Here is a 13552-nt window from a genome sequence, read left to right as displayed (position 1 = left end):
ACAACTATACTTTACAGCTTTTTGGATACCTCAACACCAAGAAATACTTTTCAAAGACCATTTCAGAGCAATTTACTTTCTTAATGTTCCTCCTAGACCCATTTTGCAACTTGAGGTACTTATCTTTTTCACCCACAACTATACTTTACAGCTTTTTGAATGTCCCAACACCAAGAAATACTTTTCAAAGACCATTTCAGAGCAAGTTACATTCTTAATGTCCCTCCTAAACCCATTTTCCAATTTGATGTACTTATCTTTTTCCCCCACAACTATACTATACAGCTTTTGGATACCTCAACAACAAGAAATCCTTTTCAAAGACCATTTCAGAGCAAGTTACTTTCTTAATGTCCCTCCTAAACCCATTTGCAACTTGAAGTACTTATCTTTTTGCCCCACAACTATACTTTACAGCTTTTTGAATATCCCAATACCAAGAAATACTTTTCAAAGACCATTTCAGAGCAAGTTACTTTCTTAATGATCATCCTAAACCCATTTTGCAACTTGAAGTACTTATATTTTTCACCCACAACTATACTTTACATCTTTTTGGATACCTCAACACCAAGAAATACTTTTCAAAGACCATTTCAGAGCAAGTTACTTTCTGAATGTCCCTATTAAACCCATTTACCAACTTGAAGAACTTATCTTTTTCACTCACAACTATGCTTTACAGCTTTTTGGATACCTCAACACCAAGAAATACCTTTCAAAGACCATTTCAGAGCAAGTTACTTTCTTAATGTTCCTCCTAAACCCATTTTCCAACTTGAAGAACTTATCTTTTTCACTCAAAACTATACTTTACAGCTTTTTGGATACCTCAACACCAAGAAATACCTTTCAAAGACCATTTCAGAGCAAGTTACTTTCTTAGTGTCCCTCCTAAACCCATTTTGCAACTTAAAGTACATATCTTTTTCACCCACAACTATACTTTACAGCTTTTTGGATACCTCAATACCAAGAAATACTTTTCAAAGACCATATCAGAGCAAGTTACTTTCTTAATGCTCCTCCTAAACCCATTTTCCAACTTGAAGTACTTATCTTTTTCAGCCACATCTATACTTTACAGCTTTTTGAATGCTCCAACACCAAGAAATACTTTTCAAAGGCATTTCAGAACAAGTTCTTTTCTTAATATGCTTCTTAAACCAATTTTACAAATTCTAAATTTTTCCATAGTAGATAGAAAAATCTATAAAATAGCTGTGAATATTTTCACGAAAGATAGGCAGTTCTATTTAAATTTTAAATTTTCTCAATGAAGTGAAGAAAAGTTCAAGTTTTCTTCTGAATTTTCTCAATGAAAAAGAAATTAGTTTTTATTCAATTCTATTTATTTCACAAATACATAAAGAAATTTAAAGTTCAATTCTAATTTTTCGGTGGAAGATAGAAAAAGTAATACCATACTTGTGAATATTTTCACGGAAGATAAAATGTTCTAGTTCAATTTAAAATTTTCTCAACGAAGTCAAGGAAAGTTCAAGTTCTCTTCTGAATTTTCTCAATGAATAAGAAATTAGTCATTGATCATTTCTATTTTTCCAAATAATATAATATTTTCCACTTTAGTTCAGATCTGTTTCGAAGAGATGACAAATTTAAAATACTGTTCCAAATTTTTCACAGAAGATAAAAAGTAGAAATGTTTCTATTTATTTATTAATATTTATTTATACTTAACCTAACCTATTGTTTTGGAGGTTAGATGAAGGAGTTTGAACGATTGTCTTTAATAATAGAACGAGTCACTCATTTTCTAATTTAAAAATTTGATGGGTAAATCCATAAGACAAAGGAGCCAAAATTTAATTTAAAATTAAAACAGAACTTTAAATTTTTCATCTCTTTGAGAAAAAAACCAGAACTGAAGTGGAGCCTTTTTATTTTATTGGAAAAATTAGGAGAGAACTTTGATTTTTTTATGTCTTTGAGGAATTAAGAACTGAAATGGAAGCTTTTTTCACTTCCATTGGTAAAATTAAGAATTGAGCTAACTTTTTTTTAATTCTTTAAAAAAATTCAGAAGAGAACTTTAAACATTTTCCACTTCTTCGAGAAAACTCAGAATTAAAGTGATGCTCCTTATCTTCATGTCGAATATTCAAATCAATATATAAATTTTTCTATCTTCTATGAAAAATTTGGAACAGAACTTTAAATTTTTCATCTCTTTGCAAAAAATCGGAAGTGAACTTAAGAAAATTAGAATTAAAGTGAAACTTTTTTTCTTCACTGGAAAATAAACACAATCATAGTATAACTTTTCCTATCTTCTACAGAAAAATTTAGAACTGAACTTTAAATTTTTTATGTCTTTGAGAAATTAAGAACTGAAGTGGTAGGTTTTTTCATTTTCATTGGTAAAATTCAGAATTGAGTTAACTTTTTTCTCTTCTTTAAGAAAATTCAGAAGAGAACTTGAACAATTTGCACTTCTTCGAGAAAACTCAGAATTAATGTGGAGCTCCTTATCTTCATGTTGAATATTCACAATCAATATATAACTTTTTCTATCTTCAATAAAAAATTTGGAACAGAACTTTAAATTTTTCATCTCTCTGAGAAAAATCAGAACTGAATTTAAGAAAAATTTTAAATAAAGTGAAACTTTTGATCTTCATGGAAAATAATCAAAGTCATAGTATTACTTTTTCTATCTTCCATCTAAAAATTTAGAATAGAACTTTAAATTTCTTTATTTCTTTGGGGAACTAAAAACTGGAGTGGAAGATTTTTTTTTTCTCTGGAGAAATTAGAATTGAAGTGTGTTCTTTGGTAAAATTCAGAAGAGAACTTGAACTTTTCTTCACTTAGTTGAGAAAATTTTAAATTGAACTAGAACTTTTTATCTTCCGGGAAAATATTCACAAGTATGATATTACTTTTTCTATCTTCCACCGAAAAATTTAGAATTGAACTTTAAATTTCTTTATGTCTTTTGTGAAATAAAGAACTGAAGTGGAAGATTTTTATTTTCTCTACCGAAAAATATTCACAAGTATGGTATTACTTTTTCTATCTTCCACCGAAAAATTTAGAATTGAACTTTACATTTCTTTCTGTCTTTGTGAAATAAAGAACTGAAGTAGAAGATTTTTATTTTCTCTGGAGAAATTAGAATTGAAGTGTGTTCTTTGGTAAAATTCAGAAGAGAACTTGAACTTTTCTTCGCTTCGTTGAAAAAATTTGGAACAGTATTTTAGATTTTTCATCTCTTCGAGACAGATCTGAACTAAAGTGGAAAATTTTTATATTATTTGGAAAAATAGAAATGATCAATGACTAATTTCTTTTTCAATGAGAAAATTCAGAAGAGAACTTGAACTTTCCTTGACTTCGTTGAAAAAATTTTAAATTGAACTAGAACTTTGTATCTTCCGTGAAAATATTTACAAGTATGGTATTACTTTTTCCATCTTCCACCGAAAAATTAGAATTGAACTTTAAATTTCTTTATGTCTTTGTGAAATAATGAACTGAAGTGGAAGATTTTAGTTTTCTCTGGAGAAATTAGAATTGAAGTGTGTTCTTTGGTAAAGTTCAGAAGAGAACTTGAACTATTCTTCACTTCGTTGAGAAAATTTAAAAGTGAACTAGAACTTTTTATCTTCCATTAAAATATTCACAAGTATGGTATTACTTTTTCTATCTTCCACCGAAAAATTAGAATTGAACTTTAAATTTCTTTATGTCTTTGTGAAATAAAGAACTGAAGTGGAAAATTTTTATTTTCTCTGGAGAAATTAGAATTGAAGTGGGTTCTTTGGTAAAGTTCAGAAGAGAAGTTGAACTTTTCTTCACTTCGTTGAGAAAATTTTAAATTTAAGTAGAAATTTTTATCTTCCGTGAAAATATTCACAAGTATGGTATTACTTTTTCTATCTTCCACCGAAAAATTTAGAATTGAACTTTAAATTTCTTTGTGTCCTTGTGAAATAAAGAATTGAAGTGGAAGATTTTTGTTTTCTCTGGAGAAATTAGAATTCAATTGTGTTCTTTGGTAAAATTCCGAAGAGAACTTTAACTTTTTTATCTTCTGTGAAAAATTTCGAATCGTATTTTAAATTTTTCATCTCTTCGACACAGATCTGAACTAATGTGGAAAATTTTTATATTATTTGTAAAAATAGAAATGATCAATGACTAATTTCTTATTCATTGAGAAAGTTCAGAAGAGAACTTGAACTTTACTTGACTTCGTTGAGAAAATTTAAATTGAACTAGAACTTTTTATCTTCCGTGAAAATATTCATAAGTATGGTATTACTTTTTCTATCTTCCACCGAAAAATTAAAATTGAACTTTAAATTTCTTTATGTCTTTGTGAAATAAATAGAATTGAATAAAAACTAATTTCTTTTTCATTGAGAAAATTCAGAAGAGAACTTGAACTTTTCTTCACTTAATTGAGAAAAATTTAAAATTGAAATAGAACTGCTTATCTTTCGTGAAAATATTAACAGCTATGATATAGATTTTTCTATCTACTATGGACAAATTTAGAATTTGTAAAATTGGTTTAAGAAGCATATTAAGAAAAGAACTTGTTCTGAAATGCCTTTGAAAAGTGTTTCTTGTTGTTGGAGCATTCAAAAAGCTTTAAAGTATAGGTGTGGGTGAAAAAGATAAGTACTTTAAGTTGGAAAATGGGCTTAGGAGGGATATTTAGAAAGTAACTTGCTCTGAAATCTTGTATGATAGTTAATTCTTGGTGTTGAGGTATCCAAAAAGCTGTAAAGTTTAGTTGTGGATGAAAAATATAAGTACTTCAAGTTGGAAAATGGGTTTAGGAGGGATATTAAGAAAGTAACGCTCTGAAATGCCTTTTGAAAGGTATTTCTTGGTGTTGAGGTATCCAAAAAGCTGTAAAGTATAGTTGTGGGTGAAAAAGATAAGTACTTCAAGTTGCAAAATGTGTTTAGGAGTGACATTAAGAATGTAACTTGCTTTGAAATGGTCTTTGAAAGGTATTTCTTGGTGTTGAGGTATCCAAAAAGCTGTAAAGTATAGTTGTGAGTGAAAAAGATAAGTACTTCAAGTTGCAAAATGGGATTACGAGGGACATTAAGAAAGTAACTTGCTCTGAAATGGTCTTTGAGAAGTATTTCTTAGTGTTGAGGTATCCGAAAAGCTGTAAAGTATAGTTGTGTGTGAAAAAGATAAGTACTTCAAGTTGGTAAATGGGTTTAATAGGGACATTCAGAAAGTAACTTGCTCTGAAATGGTCTTTGAAAAGTATTTCTTGGTGTTGAGGCATCCAAAAAGCTGTAAAGTATAGTTATGGGTGAAAAAGATAAGTACTTCAAGTTGCAAAATGGGTTTAGGATGAACATTAAGAAAGTAACTTGCTCTGAAATGGTCTTTGAAAAGTATTTCTTGGTGTTGTGAAATTCAAAAAGATGTAAATTTTAGTAGTTGGGTGAAATTATCCGTACTTAAAGTTGAAAATGTGTTTATGATGGACATTAAGCAAGTAACTTGCTCTGAAATGGTCTTTGAAAAGTTTTTCTTGGTGTTGAGGTATCCAAAAGGTGTAAAGTATAGTTGTGGGTGAAAAAGATAAGTACTTCAAGTTGGAAAATGGGTTTAGGAGGGACATTAAGAATGTAACTTGCTCTGAAATGGTCTTTGAAAAGTATTTCTTGGTGTTGGGACACTCAAAAAGCTGCAAAGTATAGTTGTGGGTGAAAAAGATAAGTACTTCAAGTTGCAAAATGGGTCTAGGAGGAAGATTAAGAAAGTAACTTACTCTGAAATGGTCTTTGAAAAGTATTTCTTGGTGTTGAGGTATCCAAAAAGCTGTAAAGTATAGTTGTGAGTGAAAAAGATAATTACTTCAAGTTGGAAAAGGGTTGATATAAAAAAATACCATGTTAAAAAAAATTCAAAAATTATTTTTAAAAAATGGGGGGGATGGGGTTCCGGTGGTCTTTGGGGGCTCGATGTGCATTAGGAGGACCGGGGGCCGTTGGGATTGGGGTAGGGGACCTCACGACACTGTTCAAATGGAACTTGTGTATTATAACGACCACAGAGTTTCACCCTCAAATCCTCTTCTAAAACATCTTCTAAAATCATCTTTTAAAATGTCTCTAACTGTTTCGCCGAAATAATTCCCTAAAATGCCTAAAACGGTTTCGCCCATTTCAACTTGTAAAATGGGTTTAGGATGGACATTAAGAAAATAATTTGTTCTGAAAAGATATAATAAAGCCTTAAAAAAGTATTAAAAAATATGGAGGGGAATCTTCGAGGGCCCTGGGAGGGCCTTTGGGGGTCTGGGGGGCCAGGTGGGAGCCCGAGGAACTTTTGGGGTCCGAGAGGTTCCTTCGGGACTGGGGTATGGGGATCGGAACCCTTTGGATTGGGGTAGGGCGATCGGGGCCCTTTGGGGTTGGGGTAGAGGACCTCACGACACTGTTCAAATAGAACTTGTTTACTATAACGACCACACTCAAAACCTCTTCTAAAACCTTTTCTAAAATCATCTTTTAAAATGTCTCTAACTGTTTCACCGAAATAATTCCCTAAAATGTCTAAAACCGTTTCACCCAAATAATCCCCTAAAAGTAATCTCAGTGTGTTCCTTTTGTTTTTGGCATCTCTGTGCTTTCACATTTCAAATTTCTAGGAAACCCTTTCCTACGTTAATCTCTTCATCTCATAAATGTTCCTAGCTACACTATTAAGGTTTCGTTGGAATATCAATTTATCTCTCCGACTTAAAGCTCAGTGAAGCCGTATTTAAAAATAGAATTTCTATCTCTTTAGCCTCCCGCATAATTCCAAGATAACAAGTGATTTCATTTCTAATTCCTGACAGTAAATATCAATGAAACCCTATTTAAAAATAGAATATTAATTTTTCTCTCTGACCTAAAGAACGTTTATCCCTCAGACCTAAGATTAAAGAAAGCCATAATGTTTCTTAATTCCCCCTTCGTGAATCAATATATTCCCCTAGCGATTATGTATATCAATTTCTCAGGTTAGGTTAGCCTAAAGATCAAAGAAGCCATGTTTGTTTCTTAAATCTCCTTCGTGAATCAATACATTCCCCAAGCGATTATGTAAATCAATTTCTCAGGTTAGGTTAACCTAAAGACATAAAACAGAAGTGAATTGATGTTGACATCCATAAATGTGAGAAAGTTCCTGTTTTTTCATTCTCACTGACAACGAACCATAAAACATACATAAATTGTTGTTGACATCCATGAAAAACATCAAATAAATTGACCAACACCCATAACCATCCATAAAAGTGAGAAAGTTCCTGTTTTTCCATTCTCACTGACAAAAACCATAAAACAGACATAAATTGCTGTTAACATCCATAAATGTGAGAAAGTTCCTGTTTTTTCATTCTCACTGACAACTAACCATAAAACAGACATAAATTGTTGTTGACATCCATGAAAAACGTCAAATAAATTGACCAACACCCATAACCATCCATAAAAGTGAGAAAGTTCCTGCTTTTTCATTCTCACTGACAAAAACCATAAAACAGACCTAAATTGCTGTTAACATCCATAAATGTGAGAAAGTTCCTCTTTTTTCATTCTCACTGACAAAAACCATAAAACAGACATGAATTGCTGTTGACATCAATGAAAAACATCAAATAAATTGACCAACACACATAACCATCCAAGAAAACATCCATAAAAGTGAGAAAATTCATGTTTTTTCAAGTGAGAAAATTCCTGTTTTTTCATTCTCACTGAGAAAACCATAAACCACTTGGTACTCGTGGGACCTCCTGAGGCCTTTCTACTAATGTCTATCCTTATACAGCGTCTCGTATAAGTACCGGGTTTTATCCTATCTGATCCTCAACACAGTTGTCGCGTGCTTACCGCTTTCTACAAAAGTACCGAAACTCGCCTTTTCTTAAAAAGAATATGTTTACGTTCTAACATTACGGTTTTGTTTTAGTCGCCATGTTTCTTTTTGGCCGCAATTATTGCAAATCAATGACAGAATTACAGAAATGGTAAAGATGGCCAAAAAAAATACACCGAATTGCTAAGGTTAATGACAGTGAATAATCTAATTACTTAGTAGTCCGTATTACTAAGATTTTGCGGGATGCATTTTACCAAATCAAGACTAAATATCGATACTGACAAAATCTTAACACTATATACGACAAGCCTTTTATCTTTATAATATAAAGCAAGCTGGATGTCCTGACCAGAAACACTGGTTAATGATAGAGAAAATATCGATCCCGCTTTGTTATCCAACCACCGAGTTTCCTTTACAGAAATAAGGACAAAGTCGTCAAAATTCCCAAGGACAAACGCAATAACTAATGCTGTCTAAATAAAACATTTCTTTTATAAGCAAATTACACTATCCTTTCTAGTCGCTAATGTTTAAGCATGAAAATGTTGACTTCACTTTTACATATACCTCAGAGTGACCCAACGAGGTGTCAGCTAGATATGGCAACACCTAATCTCGCTTTAAGTACTTGAACATGATTAAGATTGAAAACTGTCATCAACTGACGATTGATATCGACTAGATGGCCAATATACGATTCCTTAAAAAATGACAGTACTTGTGCAATTTATGGTACCCACGAAAGAAGTCAAGTTTGGTTAATGCTAATGAAACATAATAAAATAGGATGAATATATAATAGTTTAGAAACAAATTTGGGCTATATATCTGCACATTAGGGGGGAGGGGATAAAGCATAGCATATATTAAATACATAACCTAACATAGGTACCTCCCCCCCCCACACTAATACCCCCAAAACAACAGTTTAAATATTATAAACGAAATAAAAACCAAGCTTTGCATTCCATTTCTCTATTGCAAATACCCGTTTGACGGGTATCCATTAGTAGTTCCTTGTACAATATATAGCGGTGGGTACCATAAAGTGCACAAGAACCAAAACGACTTTCTTTTTAATTGCTAAAGCCATCATTCTCGTTTACGATAGCAGAATATTTCAAACAAATCTGCAATCCATACTAAAAAAAATATTTATGAACAATCAAGTCCATCATAAAAGCAGTAGTGTATTTGTTATAACTTTTACCTTCAGTTCACAACCAGCGCTGTCATAACTTTGAAATAGCCTGTACCAGTTTTCCGACTAGAAGTGTACCATAAGAGATTAATGTGCACCATCGGAACAGCATTTAAAAAATTTCGGTAAACAGAATTATTTTTTTTTGATAAGCTAAAACTTGAACAGATGTACGAGCCAGAAAAGAGCAAGTAAAACCATAATGTACCCGAAAATGTGTATTGTACCAAAAAAGTTCCAAATGCACCGCATTGTACCATGCCCTATAAATTGTACCTAAAGCGTTACAATTGTACCGCCACGTATGGCAACGCTGATCATCACGAGTCTGACGAGCAGAAACCGGTAGCAAATTAATTGAAAAAGTAGCGTTAGCGTTTTGTTGATTAGTAATTCACAAAAGAAATCAACGGAGTATGAAAATCAAATGAACTTCCTGTTTTGTGACCAACCAGAAACAGGTAATCTTAGACCGCGGATCACGGCCACAAATTGACAGTGCAGTTACCTTTTCTGATAGTCAATAATAATTTTACCATTTTTTATGAACTACATAAGGGTCAAGCGACCAAACAGAACAACTTTGGCAATTTTGGCACTTTGGCCATTTCCTTAAAAGGAAATGGCCAAAGTGGAAGGCATAGCAGTACAAAGATAATAATCGAAAGATAAGTGAAACAGAAAAAGATAAAATGGTACTTTCAGAATCGGGTCATAACAAAGATAATGCAGAAGCTTGTAGGAATAACCTTAAAATGACTTCTTAGACAATTTTTCATTCCCCCCAAAAAAACCTCAGGAAACATGAAGACAGATATTTTTTACCAAGAAGCTTCTTCACGCGATCATACACTACTTAGAACAATTTCCCTGAGGCTATTTTCTTTAAGGTACTCCTGTACTAAACGGAATCTTTTATATACTACAATGGAAACCAGTCACGAAGAACCTGTTTTTGATGGGTTAATTCAAGACGCCGCTATTGGGTAATGCAATGTATAGTATGGTTTTCATTGCGTATGATATTTAAACTGTTGTTTTTTGAGGTTTAGGGGGGGGATACCTAGGTTAGGTTAGTTTACGTAATAATATATGCTGTGCTTTACCCAACACCCCCCATCCCAAATGTACAATAATATATTCCAAATTTGTTTATAAACTATTATATATATACATCCTATTTTATTTTATTTCATTAGCATTAACCAAACTAGCACTATATAAAGAGTCCGTTTAGTACAGGAGTACCTTCTTTTTCCTTTAAGATGAGTTTTTAAATATTTAATACGTTTAAAAAGTAAATAAACATAACGTCAAGATTATTGCCAAATTCATTCATCAAACAAGTGCCAAAGTCAGAGACAGAAAAAGGAACAGATACCAGACTCTCGCTAGGTGGTATCAATTTATTCTATTCTTCCATTCTAAAATATAACGTGACTCCGGGTTAACGACAGTTTACTCGGGCAACCCAATTGGCAAAATCCTGGGCAGGTCCCTGCAATGACTCAAACTCCTTCATCTGTAAGTTAGTGCCAATTCTGACTACACAGTCTTGGTCACTAGCCACCTTTTCAATCAAGAGCAAGGGTATAGATATTATTGGATTGGGGGAGGTAGCACGAATCCTCCAGCGTTTATCTCGGATGCATTCAGATCTGATCTTTTTTCTGAGGACGTACCTAAATTACATTTTTATAAGCATGACTGGCTGAGGAAAATGAGTCAATCAGATAATTTTGCGAAAAGTATTAAGTGGCCGAATGATACCCAAACCTGTTGAGACTTGTAGCACCAGAAAGGGAAAAAACTTAATCACAAGCATAAATTTGGCAAAGTCGAACGGTTTACTAACAGCTAAACGGGTTTCCGCTTGATACCAATTTACTTGAAACAAAAGAAATAGGAAGTTTTCTCTGCAAGTATGAAAATAGCAGTTTATATACTCTACCACTACAAGAACAGATAATCAAGACAGAATAACTGGAACTTGAAAAAAAATCTTTTAAATATACTTTTCTTTTTTGTAGTTATTTATTTGGGTTTTCGTGAATGGTTTCCGACTAAGAATATTCTAATATAGACAAAAACAAGAAACAATATGAACGAAAACATCATATGGACAGAAAATATAGTTCCGAAGGAGAAGGCGTCATAACATCCACAAAATCCGTTATAACATCGACAAAAAAATCCGTCAGAACCACCAACCCTCACAACAACAAATATTCTAAAACTTTAGTTTTTTGGGGTTTAGGGGGGAAAAGGTACCTAGGTTAGGTTAGGTTACGTATTTAATATATGCTATGCTTTACCCCCCCACCCTTCTGATGTGCAAATATATAGCCGAAATATGTTTCTCAACTATTATATACTTATTACTATTATATAAACTTATAAATTGTTTTTGGATGTTGTGACGGTTGGTGGTTCTGACGGTTGGATGTTATGACGTTTGTTGCTTGTGACGGTTGTTCGAAATGGTAGCACCTCAGTTTCGAAGCGCAAGGATATTTTTCTTCCAATCACCACAACAAAGGTGTATCCAAGATATTTTTTTTTGGGGGGGGGGATAGGGATACGAAAATCTTTTTAAAAAGTGCATCAAAAATTTGTTTATATGCATTTCTGTTCCGTTTTTACAAGTCGGACAAAAATATCGGGGGGGGGGGTCAAATCCGGTAACTCCATCCTCCTGGATACGGATTTTGTGTCACAATAGAGAGAAAAAAAAGTCCTTTAACAAGGATGATTTATATCTATCACACATGCAGACTCATACATGCGGCAACTCAACAGCGTAAAAAACGGTTTATGGCAATTAGCCAACCTCAGAAATGTCAAAATGCCAGAAGCAACCTTTAGGCGTGAAATGAATAATTTTTCCAGACCATTTATGCATTTTTCCAGGTGGTGTTGGCAACATAGCTGACAGGTTTTCATAGCCAAGATCCATAAAATGTGTTATTCAAGGTCGTATTCAGGATTTTTGCACGGAGGGGGGGGGGGGTTACAAAAAAACTTAAAAACAAAATCATCGAAAATTTGTTTATATGCATTCACTTTACGTTTTGACGAGTTGGAAAAAATTTTCAGAGGGGGGGCCATATCCCACCGTGGATATGGCCTTGGAGTTGGTAAGTATGTCTAAAACTGTTATAGCCTCGTTTGAGTAGATACCCCCCTCTCACAGAAAAACATGCATACGCGATTATACATAAAATAAAAAGAAGGCACGGTCCTGTACACATTACACATAATGTACATTCGTTTAGGCTAGGAATATTTTAAAAAAAGCATTGTAGCGTAGTTTTCATATTTCTATGCGGTGTTTAGCACTAATCAAACCCTCGTTCAAGAGGGGAAATTATTTTACTTCGCATATTGATCATGGTTATGTCTCACAGAAGAAGGAGGGGGGTCACTTAAACATTGTCCATAAGAAGTACCTTTAATATATTTTAGATGGTAACAATAGCAGTTCTGGCCTCTATTGCACCCGGGGCAAAATCCTGACTAATGCCCCTCCCCCGATATCCCAAAAATTTTCAGGCCAAATTTTCAGTTAACAACAACTTTCATCCACTAACAAAATTTTTCATTTATTAAATCTGACTTTTCTTACTTTAGCCTCTGCAAAATTGATTATCTTGCCCCATGTACTTGCTTTTAATTCTTTAATTTGGTCTACTTACTATTTGCTTGGAATTCAATTTAAAAAATTGCTTGAATTCGGTCTACTTACTTTTATTTTCAAAGAATGGTGATTAAGATATGGCAAAAATGAAAATTTTGGATTGCTTATACTTGCTGCCAACTGCACCGTCTACTTTATTTCAACAAAAGTAAATTTCAGAAATTACTAAGTGATTATAACCGTTAGATTAGTTATTTGAAATTTTGCTCCCCTGAAATTTCTACGCCCGGGGCAAGTGCCCACTTTGCCCCTCCCCCCAAAAACCACCTCTGAATGATAAAAAGTTGAACTAATAAATACAAATGTTCTTACTTTCCGAAGGTTTAGATGGCTAAGGCACGTTCTGTGAATGAAAGATAACACAGCCAAATATTATCCTTTTCGGCCAACCGCGTAGTGCTAAACAAAAATCAGGTCGTCCTCGGTTGGGTGGGAGGATGTCGTAAGGAGGGATTTAAGGGAAATGGCAAGTTCCTGGGAAAGTGTAAAGAGGGCAGCTTTGAATAGATTGGGATGGAGGAGGAGCATGCGCAGCTACGTTGGCCTTAGGCGGCTTGGTGCTACACTGGGTTGTTAGCAGTAGTAGTAGAAATAGTTTTTAGTGAATCTCTTCGGTGATCATCAAAATTGTATTTTGGAGGGGGAAATTATTTCGAGGATCAGACATGAATTCAAAAAAGGCGCCATAAACAGGCATATTATTTAAAAAAGAGTATTAATCTCAAGATTGTTCTGAAAACATCCTTGTATATGAGCCTATTCAACATAAAAAATTTTTT

At 33.3% G+C, this 13552-nt stretch overlaps 1 protein-coding gene across 2 annotated transcripts in view; it reads right to left on the bottom strand.

The window, feature by feature from the left end:
* The window catches only part of slmb (beta-transducin repeat containing E3 ubiquitin protein ligase slmb), a 149865-nt gene that overhangs the window by 49986 nt on the left and 86327 nt on the right, over positions 1-13552 (bottom strand). The gene's annotated exons all lie outside the window — the stretch shown is intronic.

Source organism: Artemia sp. Qi Xiang Cuo, chromosome 8, assembly GCF_049724085.1.
Source record: "Artemia sp. Qi Xiang Cuo chromosome 8, ASM4972408v1, whole genome shotgun sequence".
NCBI lineage: Eukaryota > Metazoa > Arthropoda > Branchiopoda > Anostraca > Artemiidae > Artemia > Artemia sp. Qi Xiang Cuo.
This window is presented reverse-complemented; position numbering and strand designations above follow the sequence as displayed.